General features: G+C 48.7%; 1 long non-coding RNA gene across 1 annotated transcript in view; it reads left to right on the top strand.

Moving 5' to 3' along the window:
• LOC110133154 (uncharacterized) overlaps positions 1-18517 on the top strand; it is a 38164-nt gene that overhangs the window by 4106 nt on the left and 15541 nt on the right. Inside the window, exon 2 of the long non-coding RNA XR_011490343.1 lies at positions 17783-17868. This is a non-coding gene — a long non-coding RNA (uncharacterized lncRNA). The remainder of the gene's footprint in view (positions 1-17782; positions 17869-18517) is intronic.

Consider the following 18517-nt stretch of genomic DNA (forward strand, 5'->3'; position numbering starts at 1 on the left):
AGGCTCTAGGTGTACGGGCTTCCGTAGTTGCAGCACGTGGCCTCAGGAGTTGTGCTTGGGGTTAGTTGCTCCGCTGCATGTGGGGTCTTCCCAGATCAGCAATCGAACTCTGTCTCCTGCATTGGCAGGCAGATTCTTTACCACTGAGCCACCAGGGAAACCCCAAATATGAGTATTTTTAATAGTGCCCCCCGACACAGTTGATAGAGAGCCGAAAAAGAGACCAGACACAGGCTTAACAAACTGAAATGATAAACACACAAGCATAGTAAGGAGAAGCATCCAAAAGAAACCAGTCTCCACATTTGGGGGCGTTGGATACAACATAGCTTAAACAGATGTGATTTGTGATTGAAATGGAAAGTTTTAGATGAAAGTAACACAAAAGAGAAAATGTGTAGATAGAGCAGATGAACACTTACCCCTGGAAGCCAAAATACAGTGGAAATGATTTGGTGAGAGGGAGCACTCATCTTTATTTTTTTCAGGCCCAGCTAAAAGCTTCCCTTAGGCTTTACCTTTGGCAAAATGGATTCACAGTCAGGTAGTCCTAAAAGACTTGGGATAAAGGGGGTGGTCATCTCCCACAAACTCTCAGTAATGGTGGGGATAGAGGGTTCTCAGTTCATTCCTAGAATTCGTATCAGGAAGTGAAACCCGGTGTCATCTCCCTCCCACCTTGGTGAGTGGAGAGTGGTGAGTCTACCCTCTGATGACTTCATGCAGCAAAGTTCGTTGCTTCTTTGCATTGGAGGGGAACAAGATGAGCATTTCAGCTCAGGGGCTAAGGAGCAATAACTACCCACTTTGACAGCCTGGACAAGGGGCCATCTGCCAGTGACTGGGAATCTACAGGACAGCCCGTCCTAACTGGGGGCCAAACGAACTTTGGAATCTGCTTTGCTGCTTCCCTGGTGGCTCAGATGGTAAAGAATCTGCCTGCAGTGTGGGATACCTGGGTTTGATCCCTGGGTTGGGAAGATCCCCTGGAGAAGGGAATGGCAACCTACTCCAATATCCTTGCCTGGAAAATCTCATGGACAGAGGAGCCTGGTGGGCTACAGTCCCTGGAGTCTCAAAGAGTTGAACACGACTTAGCGGCTAAGCACATGTATCACGTATATATATTACCTCTTATAAGTCCTGGTCTGGCCTTGAGCTACACAGACCCTAACACCTCCTCTTTATAGAGTCAAGTATTTGATAATAGCTGTATGTTACCCTTCTTAGGCCTCCGAGACTGATACCAAAAGCTCAGTTTCTGTGTACACCAGTGCTAAATCAAATCTCGGAGACAGAGTTTTGGGTGAAGTAGAAAAAAATAGCTATATTGCTTAGCCAGGCAAAGGGGGACACAGCAGGCTCATGCCTTCAAAACCACATGTCCCAACTTGGGGAAGACAGTGAGAAGTTTTCTAGTAATTGTTCAAAGAGGGTGATGAACTCATGGACATTCTTCCAATGGGTTGGTGGTGAGGTAAGTAGGAGTCCGTATTGTCAACCTTCAGGTCAGCTGCTCTGGGGTCTGCATGCTTGTGAACAGCATACCATCATTAATCATTAACTTCTTCCACCTGGAGGGGGTTTCGGTATCTGCAAAATAGCTCAAAGATATTATTGTGTGTATACATTGATAAGGAAATGGGCCCTTGCTCCAAGGCTGCTCTTGACTGTTTATTCCTCCCTGGTCTCACATCCCCTCCCTTCTCTAATTAACAAGGGCTTGAATCTGCCCATTGGAATTTAGGGAAGGTCATAGAGGCTGAATGAAGGCTGTTTCCTAAAAATAAGTACATGAGCAAAATTATTTTAAAAAGAGAAAAGAAACGGGGGACACAGAAAGGCCTTGTGCCCAGGAGTTCCACGGGGCCCTGCATGGTGTTGAGACTTCTGTCCCCAAACTGAACACCACCCCCTTTCCCAAAAAGTGTTCTTTTCTTAAAAGTAATTTTATGACTCTCCTTGTACATAAATCATAACATAACTGTCTTTGGATTCATTCTGGTAAGAGAAACCACTGGGACAAGTGGTACATTTAATAGTTTCTGCTCTACATTTCCAGATCACCCTCCAGAATGGGTGCTTTCTGTTTATATGCCCACATATAAAATAGGAGAGCCTATTTCCTCACTCCCTCGCCACCAAACTGGGGAATTTTCACTCTTTTGATTGTTGCCAATCTGATAGGGGAGAGTGATTATCTCACGCTTGCTTCCATTTCATTTCTTTGATTACGGGTGAAGCTGGACATGTTTTCCAACCACATCCTATACTTTTGTAATCGAGTTTTGGAGCTAGATGCGGGAGCTTACATGTATTCCAGTTACATTTTATCTTGCTGGATTCCATCAATCATTCCTTCCTGTTGAGATAATTTGGATCCCGATTCTGTGATTCCAACATATTGGCCTTCCCACACAGCCCTGTGTTGTTTGCACGGTTGATAAGCAGTTATCTTTGGCTTCATTCAAGTTGTTGATAGGATGTTGAAGAGTTTAGGGCCAAGGATAGGACTGTTGGGCAGGCCACTGGAGAACGCCTTGGGAGGACACTGTCCCCGGCAGTGTTTGGATTCTACCTGATCACACCCAGGAGCCACGGGGAGGAGGGGCAAGGGGGCGGAGCCTGCATCTGGGACAGGGGCCAGGTACAGACTCCAACCCGAACACTAATTATAGTTGTGTGGCCTTGAGCAAGTTGTGTCACCTTAGAGATGTGACACATGATTACCTACTGTCCCTTCAAGCTCTCGAAGCCTGTTGGTCACTATTTTGTCCATAAAGATTTCATGAGAAACTTTCAAACTATAGTCAGAAGTCATCACTCTGGGATTTCCCTGGTGGTCCTGTGGTTAAGGCTGCACACTTCCAATGCAGGGGTGCAGAGAATGTGGGTTCGATCCCTGGTTGGGAAACTAAGATCCCACACGGCATGTGGCATAGCCAAAAACTAAATTAATACATAATACACAAAGTCGTGTGTGACTCTTTTGCGACCCATGAACTATAGCCTGCCAGGCTCTGCTCTCCATGGGATTTCCCAGGCAAGAATACTGGAGTGGGTTGCCATTTCCTTCTCCCGGGGATCTTCCTGATCCAGAGATCAAACTCCAGTCTCCCGAGTCTCTTGCTTGGCAGGCGGATTCTTTACAGCTGAACCACCAGGAAGTTCAAATAGATAGCTAAATAAGATTAAAAAAAATAATAATCATCAGACAAGATTATTCTAAGGAAGGAACAGTAAACACCCCCATGTAACAGATAAAGAAACTAAAAGAGAAACTAAGTAACTGATTTAAGTGACATAATGAGTCAGTCTTAACTCTGGCCACCTGGCTTCTTATAGCCATGTCTGCGAAAGCGAACTAGTTGTTGATTTTTCACCTTGTAAATTTACCACCAGCTTACGTAAAGATGGCCATTCCTTGCTGTGTGTTCTTGCTCATTCATACTAATAATAACTGTAAGAATGATAACAAAGGCTGCTACTTAGCTGTCCTGTGTGTGTGCCAAGCGCGGTCCTGAGTGCTTCACATGACTTAACCCTTTAATCCCAACAGCACCCCTGCAGAGTCAGTGCTGTTTTCACTTTTTTTTTTTCCCCCACAAATGATGAGCTGGAGGTACAAAGCAGAGTTTAAGTGACTTGCCTGAGGTCACCCATCCTGAAGGGCAGAGGAGCTGGGCTTAGGACTCAGGCAGCCCAGCTCTCCCATTTACTTCTCTCAGGAAAGAGAAGTAAATGAGGACAAAAATGTAATAACCATTAGAAGTTAGTGTTAGTCGCTCAGTCGTGTCTGACTCTTTGCAGCCCCATTGACTATATGTGGCCTGCCAGGCTCCTCCGTCCATGGGATTCTCCAGGCAGGAATGCTAGAGTGGGTTGCCATTCCCTTCTCCAGGGATCTTCCCAACCCAGGAATCGAACCCAGGTCTGCTGCATTGCAGACAGATTCTTCACCCTCTGAGCCAAAATCTGGCAAGGATTAGAAGTAATTTCTCCCCCCAGTTATGAATGTCTTGCAAACAGTAGTCTCAGCTGTTTATGGAGGAGCAAATGATTTATTTCACCCCCTGAATGAGCTGTGTGTAAAAGGGAGAAGGAGCCAGTTTAGAAACAGGAAGTCAGGTCATGAGTAACCTCTCAGGTGGGCGCACAGGCCCAGCAGAATCCCGAGTGGACAGCAAAAGCTGACGGTGAGCGTGACCTCCACGTGGGACACACGAACACCAGGACCCAGGAGCACAGCCAAGCCTGATCATGAGACAGGTCCCTGCTCTACGGCCCCCGCCTTCCAGTAACAAGATCCTGAGCACAGCGGCTGCTGGCACAGGGGAGGGAAGGGCTGTAGACCCGGCCAGGACTGGGTGCCAATCCACGGATTCCCAATCTCGTCTTCCAGTTGCTAGACTACACTGCTTTCCAGTACATTATTTGGGATATAAAAACGACAACGTAAGGAAAGCATTTTCACATAAATAATTTCAACCGCAACGAGGCAAACTGGCTTCTGATTCCTTTGGCAGGAGCAGGTGATGAACTCACTCCGATTGACATATTGAGAGCTGCTCTTCCCAGATCCAGCTGGCAGCTTCGTAATTATGGAAACGTCCGTGTTGTTCCCACTTACCCAGGGCTAGGCCTGCTGGTATCTGATTCAGTGTTTACTTCATGAATGAGGTCAGTTCCCAGCACAGCTGGGCTTTTAGCAAAGAAACCAGAGTGGTCAGGAGACCGCGTTCTCACTCGCATCTGACCAGGGATGTCAGGGCCGCCTTCTCACAGCTCACCCACATTAGCCACTTGCTCTGGCATTTTCTGGGGCTTGGCTCTCCTCCCCGCTTCGCTGACACTTCCCTGTAGAAGCAGACAGAGCCCGCGCAGCAGCCTGGGCTCGATGAGATCACGTCCAAGTTTCCCACAGTACAACAGTTCACTCTTCAACCTGCCCCCCCAGTATTGCAACATCTCGCCCCTTATGAGTTTCAGAACTGCCAGGAAACTGGGTAGGCTTTTGGGGTTTTTCTGTGTTTTTTTTTTTTAATTATTTATTCCAGGATGGTTCCACTTGTGTGGTGTGAGAATGACTCAGAATGCCTTGGAAGCCACCTCCAGAGGTAACTATGTCCCACAGGCCAGAGCGTCCTCTGGGCCAACTCCCCACACGGATGAAAACAAGAACAAAAGCTCAGGAGGGCTCAGAACACTCGTTTATGGAGTGACATCCCCAAAGTTTGCGGAGGGGACCCGGAAAACTGTTGAGGGCAGAGAGGAAAGGTGATGATGCTCCAGGGAAAGGCAGGGCTAAGCTCCTGCTGCACGGGCAGCAGTAGACTTCAGTGTCACTGACCCACTCCCCTTCTTCCTGACTGCAGCCATGGGTCGGCAGCAGGATAAAGCCTGGAGTCTGAGTCTGAAGCAGCTATTTCTCAGCTCTGGAGTGTGTGAATGTGTGTGTGTGTGTTTAGTCGCTCAGTCGTTTCTGACTCTTTGCGACCCCATGGACTTGGTCAGCCAGGCTCCTGTATCCATGAGGATTCTCCAGGCGAGAATACTGGAGAGGATTGCTATTCCCTTCTCTAGGGGATCTTCCCAACCCAGGGATCGAACCCAGGACTCTCGCATTGGGAGCAGGTTCTTTACTGTCTGAGCAACCAGGGAAGCCCAGAATGTCTTTATCTCAATGAGATAAGGTCCTAGGAAGGTTAGAGATAGCAATTTGGTTTGGATTCCACAGTGATCATGGGAATCATATGCTGAGATAGTTTCACTTAAAATCTGGGGCAGAGTGGAGGGGAATCTGGAGTAGAAAGTGGTTTAGGAGCTGCAGGCAAAGGCAGATTCAACAAGGAAGCTTCCTCTTTCTCAACCTTGACAAGGCAGAGGATGTGCCACAACCCACATTCGCACCTCCTAACAGAGCAATGAGACCGGTGGCTGCTAACACACATGCCAGAAAGCAGTGTGGAGGAGCCACAGTCCCAGATGTAAAGACGTAAGCTCTCTCCTCCTGTGACCTCAGCAGGGTTGTTTTAGGAATACTCTGCTTTCTCTATCATCCAAAGGGTGAGTCCCGGGGCACAGGAGACCTCAGAACATCTCTGCCCACCAGAGGATCTAAAGAGCCCGTTCGAGTCGAGTCGGATTCAGATCACTTTCCTGACATCCTCCCTCTGGAGTACCACCTGAGACTTCTCTGGTGGTCTGGTGGTTGCAAATTCACCTGCCAATGCAGGGGACATGGGTTCAATCCCTGGTCAAAGAAGATCCCACATGCTAAGGGGCAGCTAAACCCGGGCACCACAACTACTGAGCCCGAGCACAGCCAAAAATATTTTTGAAAAAAAGAGAGGGTACAACCTGTGTCAGCCCCGAGGTGCTCCATCCACTCATTCCCATAACCCAAACCCCCATGACTTGCTGTCAGTGCTGTTGCCTGTTCTAGCTGTCATTGTCATGTCACCTTCCATGTGCTTATGGGAGTTTTTGAACACTAGACTCTAAACAAAGTTCGTTCCTTCACCCCCTCTGGCCTCATCACCTCAGCTCTCTGTCCACTCATTTGCTGCCACCCCAGCCATCCTGCTGATTCTTTAACTTATCAGACACACATGCACCTGGGGTCTTGGCACATGCTGCTTCCTCCATCTGGAACATACTCTCAGGGTCATCCATGTGGCTCCCTCGATCCCTTCCTTTAGGTCTTCATCCACATGCCTGGCAGCCAGTGAGACCTTCCCAACCACACTCCTCCCCGGACCACCCCAGCCACCCACCCCTGTGTGTCCTCCTTCCACACAGATGATCCCTGGAGCTTTCATCCATATCTGTAACAGCAGCTGCTACCTGTCTGTTCTCTGCCTGCCTTCCCCATTGGAACACCAGCTCTGTGCAGGCAGGGATTTTGATATTTGTCCACTGTCACAGCCCAGTACCTGTAATAGGGCTTACGTATCCACCATAAAGGAGGCTGAGTGCCGAAGAATTGATGCTTTCAAACTGTGGTGTTGGAGAATACTCTTGAGAGTCCTTTGGACAGCAAGGAGATCAAACCAGTCAGTCCTGAAGGAAATCAACCCTGAGTGTCCATTAGAAGGAGTGATGCTGAAACTGAAGTTCCAGTACTTTGGCTACCTTATGTGAAGAGCCAACTCACTGGAAAAGACCCTAATGCTGGGAAAGAGTGAAGGCAGGAGGAGAAGGGGACAACAGAGGATGAGATGGTTGGATGGCATCACCGACTCCATGGACATGACTTCAAGCAAACTCTGGGAGATAGTGGAGGATATAGGAGCCTGTTGTGCTGCAGTCCATGGGGTCACAAAGAGTCAGACATGATTTAGTGAGTGAACAACATTAAATACACGTTGAAATATTTCCTGAGTGTCCCCTGCACACCGGGTACCAGCCAAGACAATGGATGTTTTTGCAAAAGTCTATTCAGTGATTAGGCATTCATTCTACTTTAAGGAACTCACTTCATGGCAAATAGAAGGAGAAAATGTGGAAACAGTGACAGATTTTACTTTCTTGAGCTCTAAAATCACTGCATATGGTGACTTCAGCCATGAAATTCAAAGACACTTGCTTCCTGGAAGGAAGGCTATGACAACCTCCAGTTCAGTTCAGTTCAGTTCAGTTGCTCAGTCATGTCCGACTCTGCCACCCCATGGACTGCAGCACACCAGGCCTCCCTGTCCATCACCAACTCTGGGAGTTTACTCAAACTCCTGTCCATTGAGTCGGTGATGCCATCCAACCATCTCATCCTCTCTCTACCCCTTCTCCTCCCTCCTTCAATCTTTCCTAGCATCAGGGTCTTTTCAAATGAGTCAATTCTTTGCATCAGGTGGCCAAAGTATTGGAGTTTCAGCTTCAACATCAGTCCTTACAATGAACACTCAGGACTGATCTCCTTCAGGATGGACTGGTTGGATCTCCTTGCAGTCCAAGGGACTCTCAAGAGTCTTCTCCAACACCACAGTTCAAAAGCATCAATTCTTCAGCACTCAGCTTTCTTTATAGTCCAACTCTCACATCCATACATGACTACTGGAAAAACCATAGCCTTGACTAGACAGACCTTTGTTGGCAAAGTAATGTCTCTGCTTTTTAATATGCTGTCTAGGCTGGTCATAATTTTCCTGCCAAGGAGTAAGCATCTTTTAATTTCATGGCTGCAGTCACCATCTGTAGTGATTTTGGAGCCCCCAAAAATAAAGTCTGCCACTGTTTCCCCATCTATTTGCCATGAAGTGATGGGACTGGATGCCATGATCTTAGTTTTCTGAATGTTGAGTTTTAAGCCAACTTTTTCACTCTCCTCTTTCACTTTCGTCAAGAGGTTCTTTAGTTCTTCTTCACTTTTTGCTTTAAGGGTGGGGTCATCTGCATATCTGAGGTTATTGATATTTCTCCTGGCAGTTTTGATTCCAGCTTGTGCTTCATGACAACCTAGACAGTATATTAAAAAGCAGAGATATCACTTGCCAACAAAGTTCTGTATAGTCAAAGCTGTGGTTTTTCCAGTAGTCATGTACAGAAGGGAGAGTTGGACGTAAAGAAGACTGAGTGCTGAAGAATTGATGCTTTTGAACTGGGGGGCTGGAGAAGACTCTTGAGAGTCCATTGGATAGCAGGGAGATAAAACCAGTTCTAAAGGAAATCAACCTGAATATGCATTGAAAGGACTGATCCTAAGGCTGAAGCTCCGACACTTTGGCCACCTGATGTGAAGAACCGATTCACTGGAAAAGACTCTAATGCTGGGAAAGATTGAGGCAAAAGGAGAAGGGGGCGGCAGATTTTGAGATGGTTGGGTGGGATCACCGACTCAATGGACATGAGTTTGAGCAAACTCTGGGAGACCGTGGAGGATAGAGGAGCCTGGCGTGCTGCAGTCCATGGGGTCGCAAAGAGTCAGACAGGACTTGGCAACTAAACAACAACAGCAAAGGAACTCAATAGTTCTAGAAGCTGAAGGAATCTTCCTGATTCCTCAAAGAGATTGGAAGAGTTGGACAAATAGTTTGCCTCTCTTCCTCACTGCCCCCTTGATTCTGTATATTCTGCTTTTCCAACAGACACAGGAAAGGGGAGGTCATTCCCAGAGAAAAGGCAGAACCTTCGATGATTTAGGAACACAGGTGTTCGCTCTGCCGGGGCCAACCGGGTCTGCTTTTTACGAGCTCCTGAGGAGGAAATGCATCTGACGTGTTGTCACCTCCCTGGTTGTTAACAGAGCCCTGGGACTGGTGGGGCAATGGGTGAGGCAGCCACAGGCAGGCGGACGGCCGTTACACAAGCTTTCCAGAAAGATCGCGGGAGCTGATGCCCCAGCCACAGGAGAGGGATGGAGCCTGCAGCCAGCAGCCGGGCTGGAAAGTCTGTGTAAAGGACACCTGGAGGAAACGGGGCCTCCACCCCTCTCCGCCCCCCTGGAACCCTGCCTTTCTCACCCACTCCCCACCCAAGCGGTTCACAGCCCCGGAGGCTCACCACGTCTTGATCATTTGAAAGCTCACTGGTTTCTCCTGACACATCAGAAACTTTTTTTTCTTCCCTCCTTTTTGAAAAGCCTTTTTGTGAGGTTGGGAGTGACCCAAAAGTAACCTCTCTATTCCTGTCTGAAGGGAAAATATTTCCAGATCAGAGGAGCAGTCTGCAGTGCTAAGCCCGGGCATATATGAATACTCAATTATGCCTCTTAAGTCCAGAGTCAGTCACAGTTTCAGAAACGAGCCATAAGCAGAGCAAAGGCGTCGTGAATCAAGAGGTTTATTATTTTCCCCTATGAAGTATTTTGAAACTAAAGTTTCCACATTTTTAAGGGTTTGATGTCATAAATTCCCATGTAGGACTGCATTTTTAAAAACAGGGTCATTGTATGTGTGTCCGAATGTGAGAGGTTTAGTACATAACTTAGAACCAGGAATTTGAGATGCACAGGCAGGCCAGGCCACTGGGCATTTGCTGACATGAGTTCATGTGATGGTAAGACTGTTCCGGAACCGTCTGGAAGTTAAATGTTAGTCTTCTGAAAAGAAGTGGGACCTCCCAGCCCAGCTGTTATGGCAAGTGCAATGTAAGCAGGTTTCTATTTAAAACGCTCACACCTGGTAGTTGACTATTTCTTGTTTTCCGAAGGGTACCCTCTCTCCCCCAAATTTTCTTTTCCACCTTCCCTTTTCCATGCTAGTCTGGCTTAACCCAACCTTCTGGGTTTAACCCAACCCAAAGGCATGAAGAGGAGGACATTTTTAAAAGGAGTTGGAAAGTTGTGGTCTTGTGCTGCCAGAACTGGGCTCGGATGGAGACAAGACAGCCCTGGAGACAGTGATGGAGGTGAGGGATGGAGAGGCACGGGAGACTGGAAGAAAGGTTTCCCTGGCTTCGTGTGAAAGAGTTAAAGGCAGATACTCAGTACTTATGCCTTCACAGCCTGTCTAGTAGGCCCTTGGGTGCCCCCCTGGGATCCAGGGCACCTCATCTAAATAAACTCCAAATCTGTGGACAGTCAGTTGCCTGTATGAGGGTCAGGGAGCAAGGGACACTCAAGAGAGGAAGAAGGAGAATATAGAAGGGGAGTGAGTGGGGCTGGAAATAGAGGGATCTGCAGCCCAGGCAGAGCCTGTGGATAAGCAGGGTGTTAGGAGTCTGCATTATCACTTAGATCCCAAATCTTCCTCACGTTCATTAGTGAAAAGCGTTAAGGCTTAGATACTCAGGGACCAGGAGGGTTAAGGTTGTGGATTTTGTTCCTATATTTTCTCAGCTGTGTAAGACTTCTCACTTCTGATCGTCAGAGGGTCCTCCTCCCTCCTCCATCCACCCTCCTCCATCCTCCCTCTTCCATCTTCCTTCATCCTGTCCCTCTTCCCACCTTCATCCAACCTCTTCCATCCTCCTCCATCTTTCCTTCATCCTCCTCTCTCCTCCCTCCTCCCTTTTCCATCCTCCTTCATCTTCTACTTCCTCCATTCTCCTCCATCTTCCATCCTTCCTCCTCCATTCTCCTTTCCCTCCTCCCTCTTCCATCCTCCTTCATCCTCTGCCTCCTCCCGCTCCCTCCTCCATCTTCCCTCCTTCATCTTCCTCTCCCTCTTCTTCCTCTTCCCCTTCCTCCTCCTGGACATAACCAGTCTCAGAGGGACAGGAGCAGCTTGGAGTGACACTGGTGGAGATCTCGGTGTCCTGGAGCTGGGCCTGTGGTGGCCAGCACCAGAACAAGGCAGCACTTGTATACACAGAGGCTTTTCCAGGCAGTCTCACAGATACAGGGACGCAAGACTGAGAGGAACAGAGAAATTCCAGAGATTTTTCACGTGCAAGCAGATATTTCCTCTGAGAGCTTGTAGACTAAATAATACTCCTCGTGTCTGAGGGATGGTGCGTACTGCTGACCTGGCAATGTTCTCTGCGCTCGGAGCAGGCACCAGGAGCTCCACAGTGGGCTGGAGGGAGGCGGAAGCAGAGCGAGGTGAGGCAGCCTGAATAAATGTCTCCATGGAAGAGTATTGGGGGTGTTCTCCCACCGCCAGACACGACATCCATCTCAAATATGGAGGAAGAACTTGTTGGCAGGCCTTGGGAATGCAATGGGTTAGGCTTCTAAAAATAAATATATCCAGGCTTCTCTAGTCACCATTTTCAAACACATACATATACTTTATTTCGTTTTTAAAATTTCTGGCTGTGCTGGGTCTTCATTTGCTGCTCCGGTTTTTCTCTAGTTGCAGCGAGCAGGGGCTACTCTCTAGTTGCGGTTTGTGGGCTTCTCTTTGCAGTGGCTTCTCGTTGCAGAGAACAAGCTCCAGGGCTTGTGGACTTCAGTAGTTGCAGCACATGGGCCCAGTAGTTGCAGTCCCTGGGCTCCAGAGCACAGCCTCAGTAGTGGTGGCACACGCACTTAGTTGCTCCACTGTATGTGGGATCTTCCAGGACCAGGGATTGAACTTGTGTCTCCTGCATTGGCAGGCGAATTCTTTACCACTGAGCCACCAGGGAAGCCCTGTCCTAGAGTTTGATAGACATTTTCATCCCTTGAGTCCATCCCTATCATTAATCCAAAGAAGACTACTGTTAAAACTAACTGCTAGCCTAGTACCCTCAGCGAATATAAATAGAATAAGATGTTAAAAAATGATTGTGTTTCAACTCTGGTGAAGGTCCTGAGGCAGAGAACAAACCAGTAGGTACCAACTACTCCTATGTTCCAAGGAGGCACTAGACCACGTCGGCATGGCCTGCGAAGAGCTGTGACCTCCCACAGACTGGAGGTGGCAAGGCCAACAGGGAGAGATCGGAAATTAGATGGTTTCTGTTTTCTCTATTGGAATATCAATAACACTGGATTACAATGTTGCATTAGTTTCTGCTGTACAAGAATGTGAATCAGCTGTCTGTATATACACATCCCCTCCCTCTGGGGTCTCCCTCCCAACCCAGCCCACCCCTCCAGGTCATCACAGAACACCAAGCTGAGCTCCCTGTGCTACAGGCTCCCACTAGCTAGCTATTTTTCACATGGTAGGCAATATATGTCAATCCTAATATCCCAGTTTGTCCTACCCTCTCCTTCCCCTGACCCCCAACTGTGTCCACATGTCCGTTCTCTACAGCTGCATCAAAATTAGAAGACTTCTTTAAAGAGAGATGTTGGATGCTATGGCCCCACCCATGGATGGGAGGAGGGGGCCTAGTAAAGAGGACTTTGAGGATCCCATTCACAGGATTGACAGACATACCCAGGAGCTTGGGGTTAGTCACATACTGGAGAAATCTTAATGGCAAGAAGCCCTAAAGTCATTACAAGGAGAGCTGGCTGCACAATTAGGGACAGAGTTCCACCTTCTACCTTTCCCATGGACCAGATGTGGGCCGTGAGAAAAAGCTGGCCCAAGACAGCTGCCCCGAGAGGGGGGCTGAATCACGAAGCTAAAACCCCAGCTGGGTGAGCCTCCATCCCCCTCAAGGGAACCACAGGTGAGCTGTCCCCCAGCTCCTGGGAGCTGTCCCCCAGCTCCTGGGAGCCTCTGAGGGACCCCAAAGCCCCTCACAGCTTTAAATGTCTGCCATGGCCAAAGGAAACAATGACTGATGACATGGATGCCCCCACCCACTTCACGCTGGAGGAGCCTAGTGAGTGGGAGGGAGGAGAGTAGACAGACAAGGTGGAGAAAGCAAGTGTGGGGGTCCATTCCATGTGTCGTTTGACCAGGCGCAGGGGACTGGTACTGAGCCAAACGTGTGCGTCTGTGGACGAGCTTAGCGTTTGAGCCCACAGACAGAATGAAACCAAAGGCGCTCTCCCCACTCCCGCACCCTGTGGGTGGGCCTCTCCAATCCACTGAAGGGCTGACTGGAAAGAAAGGTCTCTTTCTGCCCTACTGTCTTCAAACTGGGACATCGTCTGCTTTCTGCTTCAGACTCTCGCTCCCACTGGAATGCACGCCTTCGTCTCTCCCAAGAAAGAAGTGAGGTCATTCAGTCATGTCCAACACTTTGGGATCCCATGGACTATAGCCTGCCAAGCTCCTACATCCATGGGATTTTCCGGACAAGAAGACGGGAGTGGGTTGCTGTTTCCTTTTCAGGGAATCTTCCCAACCCAGGGATCAAACCCAGGTCTCCCGCATTGCGGGCAGACTCCTTACAGTCTGAGCCACCCGGGAAGTTCATCTCTCCCAGGTCTCCAGCTTACCGTCTCCAGATCTTGCACACCTTCACCTGCATGATCCTTGAAGCCCAATTCTTGAGTAAAAACATACCTCTATCTCCTAACTGTTCTCTGGAGATCCCAGATGAAAACACAGAGGGGACTTCAAGAAGGGGACTTCCCCGCTGGTCCAGTGGTTAAGAATCTGCCTTTCAATGCAGGGGACACAGGTTCCATCCCTGGTTGCATGCCTTGGGGCAACTAAGCCCGAACGCCACATCTAGAAAGAAGCCTGCGTGCTGCAAGGAAGATCCCACGTGCTGCAACTAAGACTTGATGCCGCCCAAAATAAAAATAAATATTAAAAAAAAAAAAGAAGTAGTAGAAGAAGAAAGGCACATCTACCACAGGGTCCTGGCTTGGTGCAGCCAGAGCTAGGGGTAGGGGGGCAAGAAATTGAACCTCCGCCCATCTGCCTTGTGGAGAGACCCTGTAGACTTGAACTGATCAGAGAACTTTCTACCACCCAGTGGCTGCTCAAAGGTCAAGAGCTGCCAAGAATGCCCTGGTTGGGGGTGAGGGGGAGGGATGATACTAGAGAGAAACCAGCCCCCCAGGTGTGTGGGATGGGCCCTGGAGAGTAAAGAAGAGGCTTTACTCTGCTGTACCCACAAACCAGGCAGTTTCACAAACAGGGTGCGTGATGCCTGCAGTGAGCTTGTGTTTGCAGGAGGAACCGGAACATACCCCAGGTCCCTTCTCTCAAACACTAACCTCCTTTTTGCCTCCTTGGCAATCTGTGCAGGTTTTAGAGCACAATACCGTGTGGAATGGAGGTCTTTTGTTTGTTAAATGTAAAAAGGAGCTTTGAGGAGCGTAGAGTTACATGACTCTGTTTGAAATGTGCTTGAAAAGCAACTCCTTTCAAAGCCATATCATTTCCCATCCTGCAGGAATCCCACTGGAATGGGGAGGGTTGCCTCAAATTGAGTTCCAAGCTGTGTCTCAGCCGGTGAGAGACGCGGCAGACAGTGTGTTGAAAACCACCAGACCAGGAGTAGCTGATGTTTATCTGTCTCTGCCGGATTCCCAGGAATATTTTGGGAGTTTCCAAGCCCATGTGAGAAGTGTTGTCAGCCTGTGGCTGGAGATGCAAAAAGTGCGAGATTGGGCGATTTCTGCATCTTTACTCCCACCGCCCTCATCTCTTTTGGTGTTCGGTCCCCTCAAGTCCTCTCAGCCGCTGTGCCAAGGCAGGCTGGATCCAACAGGATATTTATAGACTGGGCAGCTAGTGGGAGCAGATGGCTTCTGATATGGGGAAAGGGAGCTATTTATACCGGGAGTTGGATGAAAATGAGTCAGAGGGCAGGCTGCAGCCATAGTTGGTGTTCCTTGTCCTACTGTTCCTGGAGAAAGTTCTCGGGATCTCTCAGCCTCACTGTCCAGACAATTCAATGCTGATAGAGCACCAGGTGCCATGTGGGTCCTGAGATGAGTAAGACTGGCCCCTCTCCTCTTTACCGTCCAAGAGGGGAGACCCTATGAAAATGGATCATGATAATGTGGTCCATCTTGGCCCGCTGAGAGCATCATGAGAACACAGACACCAACATGGTGGAGGCTACTGGGCCCTGGGGAATGAGGAGGGGTTGGGGAGAGAGGAAGGAGTGGTCAGGAAGGACCACCAGCCATGACCTGGCTCAAAAAGATAAACAGGAAAGGTCCAGAGAAGAGGAATAGAATCTGGTGTGTGGAGGTTTTGTAGCCTGACCTGAGGCATCCTGGGAATATGCAGGAATCAGCCATGAACTGAGGGATAAGGGGCTTCCTGAGGGATTTCAGAGGAGGAGGCTGAATAGGTGAGCTGGGGCAGGACCTGAAGGGATCATCGTCCACACTGGGGAACATGTGCTAATGCTGACATCACTTCCAGGCAGGAGGATCTGGCAAAGCTTTCTAAGCAAGGAAGCGAGCATTATTCCAGGGAGCAATGGAAACTGTGGACTGATCAGCTAGTTCCTCCTGTGTCTCCTTTGGAACTGTGCCTGCCACACAGTCGGTGCAGCATAAATGTCTGTTGAAAGTGCAGACACACTGAACTCTTAACATTAACACCTCCCTGTCTGGAGGTGGCATGTAGACCATCCACAAGATGAGTCCAGGCAGGCTTGTTGAGTGCCCAGTGGGGCTGCAGGCACCGTCCCCTCCAGCCCCTTAGGCAGATCCAAGCCTCCCTGAGATTGCTTCCCATCACACTTCTCTGCCCCACAGTCCAGTCTGCCCTGCCCCTGCTCTGATTCTGCTTGTTGCTTTCTCTCCAGCTTGGCATCAACTCTGGCACGGGTGTGACCTCATGTCTTCTGTATGAAAACCAAGTAAGGGTAATAATAATGTCAAAAGACATTTCTGCATTCTTGCTGAAGGTTTGGGGAGTTGAAGCAAGTTTACGAATGTTAATAGCAGAATATGAGCCTTTGACTTATTCTTAAACATCCACCAACCATCTCTTCCTTCATACCCCCACCTCTTGCTTCTCTCTCTCCCTCCAGGCTTCTCCCCTTCTCTCTCTCCCCCCAGATACCTGTTCTTTGACTATGCAGAAGAGTTTAAAGTGGTTGGGGTTTGGTTTGGTTTCCTGTCTCCTTTTCTGTGGTTTTCACCTTTCACCCCTTCATGGGGTATTTTCCTAAACAAAGACCTTTTGTTCCCTGAGGAGAATGCTGGTCTCGTAGGTAAGAAGGTCATTTTTCCCACATTACAGCTTTATGGAGAACCTGTGGGATACACTTAATACCTGGCACCACATGGGGACAAGAAAAATTGGTACTTCCAATAGGCAAATATCGGAAAAGAACAAAGATTCTTTGCTTGATCAAACTTTTTCAGACTCCTGAACTTTCTAGGCCCATCTATGCCCTTCCTTGCAAAATCCAGTTTTAGCAGGAAGTCTCCACCCTCGAAATCTGATCAGTTTCTCATCCCCCACCAGTCCCCAGGGGCTGTCTGCCCACCCTGTCCTGCTTTTAGCAAAATTCCGGTGAGGTTGGTTTAGCTCACCCCTGATGTTTCCTCTTAGGAATTTTCCATCCACCAACCCCACCCACCCCTGGTCTCTGGCTGTAAACCCCCACGTGCCCACCCTGTATTCAATGTTGAGATCATTCTCCCACTCCAAGATCCCACCGCAGTGGTCCCTGTTTGAGTAAAAGTCTGCTTTCCTGTCTTCAAAATTGTCATTACAGACTTCCCTGTTGGTCTAAGACCCCATGCTTCCAATGCAAGGGGCCTGGGCTCCGTCCTTGGTCCGGGAACTAGACCCCACATGCCTCAACTAAGAGTTCACATGCCACAGCTTAAAGATCCTGTGTGCCCCAGCTAAGACCCAGCACAACCAGATAAATTTTTAAAAAAAAAAAAGTTTTTTTTAGTGTCATTGAATAATTTTTTCTTTAGCAGGAGACAAGACAACCTAGAGCACGTCAACTTATTATTTAATTGCATGCTCCACGGGTAGCCACCCTGTGTAAAGTGTAGAAAGCAGAGGTGGAATAGGCCTGTGGGCTGGGAGTGGACAGAAGAGGAAAAGCGCTCTTCCCCATGACCTTGTAAGGGAAGAATGTACAGTCCAGGACAACTGATGGAGCTGATGGAGGGAAGAGGAATGGCTCACGGGGTCAACTCTGGGGATGAGGAAGATTGGGGAAGGGAGACAACGAAACAGGGAAGATGAAAGAGAAGCTGTTTGGGGAAAGGAGAAAGTATAAGTTTTACACGTATGAGAGACAGAAGTCGAAAGGCACCCCCCAGGCCGAGACCATTTTCTGAGCTGTGACACCAAGGCCAGAGCTGAAAGATGCTCTGGACCAGCGGGTCTGGGCTGTGCTCCTAAGGGAGCATCTCCAGGGGCATCGCCTGGTCCTCAGCCCCCAGGGGTGATAAATTCTCAGTGTGCCTTGTCTCTGTAGAGGGATTATGAACCTGCTGAAAGTTCTGGTAGGTTCCTGACCCTTCAGTGTTTGACTCAAACTTGGTTTCTTCTTGGAATGCTTCAAAGCTTTTCAATGCAAATCCAGACTTTCTCCCTCACCTGCATATTTCTCTCCCATACCCATTTGGTCACAGGTTAGTAGAGGAAGCTGAGAAACTTCCAAGTTGGATGCCACCGGCTTCGCCACTCTGAGCAGCGCCCCCACCCACTGCCGTTCAAGGTAATGAGGCCAGTTTGGAGGTGGTGCCATGGGGAGATGTGCTAGGATAAGCATGCAGAGACATGCAATGCAAGTAAATGTCTTGGTGAAAAACCAATGCCAAGTCCCACCAGAGGTAGACACAGGACCCAAGGGAGAGGAGGGAAGGTGGGAGAGAGGCCCCAGGTCTGCAGGGCTCACTGGGGCCTGACAACAGGGTCACAGATGAGCAGGGAAATGCAAAAATACCAGGGAAAACATGACAAGTGTTTCATAAAGCAAACTGTATTTCATTTAAAGGCCATCCGGGGATTTTCCTGGTGGTCCAGTGGTTAAGACTCCGAGTTTCCACTGCAGGGGGCATGGGTTCAATCCCAGATTGGGGAACTAAGATCCTACAAGCATGAAGCCAAAAATAAATAAATAAAAAACATACACTGGTCATTCATTCTGAGAGTAAACAATTTCCTGGGAAGAACTTTCTTTTTTAAAAATGATCAGAATAGGGAATTCCCTGGTGATCCGATGGTTAAGACTCCGTACTTTCACTGCCGAGGGCTCAAGTTCAATACCTGGTTGGGGAATTAAGATCCCATACGCCTCACAAAGTGAAAGTGTTACTCGCTCAGTCATGTCCAACTCTTTGTGACCTGATGGACTATAGCCCACC

Source organism: Odocoileus virginianus, chromosome 11 (genome assembly GCF_023699985.2).
Source record: "Odocoileus virginianus isolate 20LAN1187 ecotype Illinois chromosome 11, Ovbor_1.2, whole genome shotgun sequence".
NCBI lineage: Eukaryota > Metazoa > Chordata > Mammalia > Artiodactyla > Cervidae > Odocoileus > Odocoileus virginianus.